The following is a 6,173-nucleotide window of genomic DNA, read 5'->3' as shown; positions in this document are numbered from 1 at the left end:
TCACGATTGCCTTCCTAATTGCCTCATAATGTCCCTCATTGACCCATAATGTGCCAATTTTCCCTCATGTCCCCATTCCCCCATGTTTCTCATTAAAATGTTTAACTCTGTGGACACAGGACTCAACCTGTCTGGAGGATTTATGGCCCATTACAAAATCTGAGGAGTCTATTCCAGAGACTGACCAGACCTCTGATCCTACATGGATATTGGAACAATAAAACTCTCACACCACTGATCAAAGCTAATTAAGGATTCCCTTTCTAATCTCAGTGTTTGTTTAAATGTCTTATTACGCCATCCGTCTGCTCTGTTTGTGCATACATTTGTGTTTCTTCAGATATTTTGTCATACCATGTCGGATGAAGGGACCTGAGATGTCTGGGAAGCTTGCTCTGTAACATCACTTTATTTTATTTTAGTTAGCCATTAAAAGGTATTATAATTTTGTTCCTCACTGAGAACATTCAATAATTTCTCATTCCCCCATAATGTCCCAAGTTATTCTATAATATTCCCCACTGCACTATAATGTCCCAATTTACTTTATAATGTCCCCCATTTCTCCATAATGTCCCAATACGCTTCATGTCCCTCATTACCCCATAATGTCCCAATTTGTTTTATAATGTCCCAGCTGCCCTATAATTTTCTAATATGCTTCATAATGTGCCCCATAATGTCCCTTTGTAAAGTAACACCGCTCCTCCCCCTACCACAGCTTCCTCATCTAAAATGATTCTACTTGTCATCTTCGGCTCCTCCTGGAGCGTGTACCTGGGCCTGCGCGTTGTCCTCTTAATCTCTGCAGCCCCGGTGATGGCGGTATATCGCGGTGCGGGGCTGAGGAGCTCCTCTGCCTCAGTGCTGTCGACGCACTGTTCGAATGTATGCGTGCCTGCATAGCGGTGTGGACTCCAGGTCCTGCGCCCCTCATCTGTGCAGGCTTGGCAGCCTTAGGACCTTTGGTGAGTCACATGACTGTGATGTCATTCTGCAACTGCAGAAACATCAGTGATCGTACAGAACGTGTGTGATCACTGAAGTTTATGATTGGAAGGCTGGGGGCCCCTCACAGTAGGGGGGCCCTGGATGAGCTACCCAGCAATAACCGCCGGTCCTGAGCAGCAGATGGCCCCGCAGCCCTGTACAGCTACATTTCTGGTGACTGTCTGCAAGCCACATTACAGGTTGGGGACCCCTGCTCTATACCAAGGGCGAGGAACCTTTTTTCTGCTGGGGGCCATTTGGAAGCTTCTACCTTCAGGGGCCGCACAAAATTATCAATGTGAAATTGACCCTGCTATATTTGGTTAAACAATTCCCTCCCCCCACCGTGGTGGCTGGAGCTGCTCCTCCTGGTGTGGCTGTTCGGTGAGATGGATCAGGTTGCTTCTTACAACTGCTTTTCTTTAGTCTCGTTCTGGAGTGCACACACTGGGATTGCTGTATATACAGTACATAGGAGACTGGGGGCATATAGATATCACAGGACATGCTTGGGACATAGACATCACAGGAAAGGTTGGGGAGATATACAGTTGTGCTCAGACGTTTACACACCTCGGCAGATTTTTTTTGCTTTCTTTGAGCGTTACCATTCATATTCTCTGAAAAAAAGACAATCTCCCCCCACCCCCCACACTCGTGGTTAGAGGTCGGGTGAAGCCATTTATTGTCAGTACTGTTGTTTTTTTTTTTTTTTTGTTTTTTTTAATCGTGAGAACCAAAAACATCCAAATGACCATGATCAAAAGTTCACACACCCTGGAGATTGTTACCTGAGAATATGCCCAGAAGGTGACACAAGTGGGTTTCAATGGATAATGATGGTAATATCCTCAGCTGTGACCTGTTTGCTTGTAATCAGTGTGACGTCATGGACTCTGTCAGTGCCTAGCATGGGCTACGTTCTTAAAATTCAGCCAGACATGAAGATAGCTTGTTTATAAACGGGGGATAAGCTCCTCATTGTTTCTACAAAAGGAGTCTGTTAGGGTAAGTTCACACAGTGCGTTTTTCGGGTGCGTTTTTGCTCAGAAAACTGCATGACTTTGCTTCTCCAGCAAAGTCTGAGTTTTCATTTTTGCGGTTTGCACACAGCGTTTTTTTTTTTAGCTGCGTTTTTGTGGTGTCCACAAAAACGCAGCATGTGAATTATTTTTGCGTTTTTCACTGTGTTTTCCACCCGTTGAGTTCAATGAGATGTTCAAAAAAGCAAAGTAAAATGCAAATTGCAAATATAGCTGCGTTTTAGTGCGTTTCTATGACTAAAAACGCACCTATAAACGCAAGGGGTGGGCAGTAAAGTGCCATGCACAGGAAGAGGATTCCGTCTGCCAGTAAAAACAGAAGCGTGAATCCTCCCGGCACCGCCACCACTGCCTTCACCTCTTGTGCGGTGCCATGTCCAGGGGGATGGAAGCAGCTGCGAAATCAAAAGTGAAGAGTAGAAAAAAAAAAAAAAGTCATACTCACCTGTCAGCAGACTCCCAGTGCCATGTCCACTTCCAGCTCCTCTTCCGGTACCGCCACCCCCGCTCCAGCTGTGTGCAGTCTCCCCGGACACGTCCGATAGCTGCAGGACCTGGCACTGATCACCTGATGTGGCACCTGGCGCATCAGCTGATCGTAAGTCTCGCGGTGACACCGGCTTTTTACTGGCCGGCTTAAACTATCCGCTGATGCCGTCAGAAGGCCGCTTCACTGATTACCGGCAGCTCCTGCAGCGATCGGACGGGAGTCAGCACGGGCGTGGTTTTTTTTTTTTTGCACTGATGCATCAGCTGATTGTATAAACGGCTTTTCTTCGGCGCTCCATTGGGAGACCCAGACGATTGGGTGTATAGCACTGCCTCCGGAGGCCACACAAAGCAATTACACTAAAAAGTGTAAGGCCCCTCCCCTTCTGGCTATACACCCCCAGTGGGATCACTGGCTCACCAGTTTTCTGCTTTGTGCGAAGGAGGTCAGACATCCACGCATAGCTCCACTGTTTAGTCAGCAGTAGCTGCTGACTATATCGGATGGAAGAAAAGAGGGCCCAAAAGGGGCCCCCAGCATGCTCCCTTCTTACCCCATTTGTGGTTTGTAAGGTTGAGGTACCCATTGCGGGTACGGAGGCTGGAGCCCACATGCTGTTTTCCTTCCCCATCCCCCTGGGGGGCTCTGAGGAAGTGGGATCTTACCGGCCACCAAGCCCTGAGGCCGGGCTCCATCCACAGACCCATAGAACCTGCTGGATGTGGAGCGGGAGTGCCGTTCAGGGACAAGGCCCTGCAACTTTCAGGTACTCTGTGTCCCCGTATGGCAGGCCACGCACACCCCAGGCTTGCTGGGTGTGCTAGTGCGCCGGGGACTGTAGCGCTGTGCGCTGGGCTTATAGTCCCCGCAGATTACTGGGGGACTTTATGTGTGTGGATCGCCGCGCCGACCGCCCCTGGAGCGGCGGCGCAGCTGCGACTTGTAGTGCGCCGGGGACGCGCCGACCGCGCTTTTACGGCGGCGGCGCTTCTAACTTTAGTCCCCGGTTTTTCTGCGGCCTAGCTCCGCTTCGTTAACGCCCCCCACCCTGTCAATCAGGGTAGGGGAGAGACGTTGTTCAATCGGCAGCGCCGAGGGCTGGAGCACGATTTACATGCTCCAGCCCTCTCACTGAGCACAGTAGGACACAGGCTTCGCGCTTTTTCTCTGTGCACGCCCTAGGCCCGCCCCCAGGCTTGCAGCTCCCCAGGACGCCGGCAGCCATTATACACATGCAGTCTGGCTGGAGAACGGACGCAGGCTCTGAGGGACCCAGGCTAGGGGTTTCTGGCGACCACACACCCGCGCTAAGCGGGCGGTAAGCAGCACATACGTGCGGCCCCACTAGTGCCACAGTGTTATATTTGTGTACTGCACTGTAAGGTCGCTTCTTGGCTGTACACCCTATATTGCTTTGAGGAGACAACAGCATGTCATCCGCAAAACGCAAGGGTGCCAAGGCACTGGCTGTATACACTGCTTGTACAGCATGTGGGGCTAATCTACCAGCAGGCTCCAACGACTCTCATTGTGTGCAATGTTCAGTCCCAGTGGCACTTCGTCAGCCAGAGCCTATTGTGGTGGTAGCCCAGGCAGAGACGCCTGTGAACCCTACCCCGGTGACGGGGACAGAATTTGCAGTCTTTGCTGATAAAATGTCTGTGACTATGACAAAAATCCTGGAGACCTTGCAGTCCAGGCCAGTTGCTCAGACCATGGACACCGCTGTGTCTATGTTCCCCGGCCCCCCTCAGCTGGAATTAATCCGTAATTCAAGGGGGTCCCAGGCATCACAGGCTGAGGGCTCTGACTCCGATGACAGTCCCAGTCCGCCTAAGCGAGCTCGCTGGGAGAGACCCTCCACGTCATCACGCGGATCAGGGTCTCAGCGAGAAGGGTCTCTATATGATGGCTCAGAGGTGGGTGATCAGGAGTCTTGTCCTGACGCCGCACTCAATTTGGATACGCCAGATGGTGACGCCATGGTAAATGACCTTATAGCGGCCATCAATAGGCTGTTGGATATTTCTCCCCCAGCCCCTTCTGCAGAGGAGGCAGCTGCCCAGCAGGAGAAATTCCATTTCCTGTATCCCAAGCGTAAATTGAGTACTTTTCTGGACCACTCTGACTTCAGAGAATCCATCCAGAAACACAATACTTATCCGGACAAGCGTTTTTCTAAACGCCTTAAGGATACACGTTATCCTTTTCCCCCTGACGTGGTCAAACGCTGGACCCAGTGTCCAAAAGTGGACCCTCCAATATCCAGGCTTGCAGCTAGATCCATAGTTGCAGTGGAGGATGGGGCTTCACTTAAAGATGCCAATGACAGACAGATGGACCTTTGGTTGAAATCTGTCTATGAAGCTATCGGCGCGTCGTTTGCTCCAGCATTCGCGGCCGTGTGGGCGCTCCAAGCTATTTCAGCTGGTCTGGCACAGGTGGACTCTCTCATACGTCCAGCAGTGCCGCAAGTGGCGTCCCTAACTACGCAAATGTCTGCGTTTGCGACCTACGCTATCAATGCGGTACTGGACTCTACGAGCCGTACCTCAATGGCATCCGCCAACTCTGTAGTTTTGCGCAGAGCCTTGTGGTTAAAGGAATGGAAAGCAGATTCTGCTTCTAAAAAATGTTTAACCAGCTTGCCATTATCTGGAGACAGACTGTTTGGTGAGCAATTGGCGGAAATCATTAAACAGTCCAAAGGTAAGGACTCCTCCTTACCCCAGCCCAGATCAAGCAAACCTCCACAGAGGAAGTGGCAGTCAAAGTTTCGGTCCTTTCGAGGCTGGGGCAAGCCCCAATTCTCCTCGTCCAAAGGGACTCAGAAAGAGCAAAGGAGCTCTGATTCCTGGCGGGCTCACTCACGCCCCAAGAAAGCAACCGGAGGTACCGCTTCCAAGGCGGCTGCCTCATGACTTTCGGCCGCCTCCCTCCGCATCCTCGGTCGGTGGCAGGCTCTCCCGCTTTTGCGACATTTGGCTGCCACAGGTCAAAGACCGGTGGGTAACAGACATTTTGTCTCACGGGTACAGGATAGAGTTCAGTTCTCGTCCTCCGCCTCGGTTCTTCAGAACTTCCCCACATCCCGACCGAGCAGATGCCCTTCTGCAGGCGGTGAATTCTCTAAGAGCAGAAGGAGTGGTGGTCCCTGTTCCTCTTCAGGAACGAGGTCAAGGTTTTTACTCCAATCTCTTTGTGGTGCCAAAAAAGGACGGCTCATTCCGTCCTGTTCTGGACCTAAAACTGCTCAACAAGCATGTGAACGCCAGGCGGTTCCGGATGGAATCCCTCCGCTCAGTCATTGCCTCAATGTCTCAAGGAGATTTCCTAGCATCAATAGACATCAAGGATGCTTATCTCCACGTGCCGATTGCTACAGAGCACCAACGCTTTCTCCGCTTCGTGATAGGAGACGACCATCTTCAGTTCGTAGCTCTGCCATTTGGTCTGGCGACAGCCCCACGGGTGTTCACCAAGATCATGGCGGCAGTGGTAGCAGTCTTGCACTCTCAGGGACACTCTGTGATCCCTTACTTGGACGATCTACTGGTCAAGGCACCCTCTCAAGAGGCATGCCAACTCAGCTTGACTGTTGCACTGGAGACTCTCCAGACGTTCGGGTGGATCATCAACTTCTCAAAGTC

Source organism: Anomaloglossus baeobatrachus, chromosome 12 (assembly GCF_048569485.1).
Source record: "Anomaloglossus baeobatrachus isolate aAnoBae1 chromosome 12, aAnoBae1.hap1, whole genome shotgun sequence".
Classification (NCBI taxonomy): Eukaryota; Metazoa; Chordata; class Amphibia; order Anura; family Aromobatidae; genus Anomaloglossus; species Anomaloglossus baeobatrachus.
The sequence above is the reverse complement of the archived record's forward strand: the minus strand, read 5'-3'. Positions refer to the sequence as shown.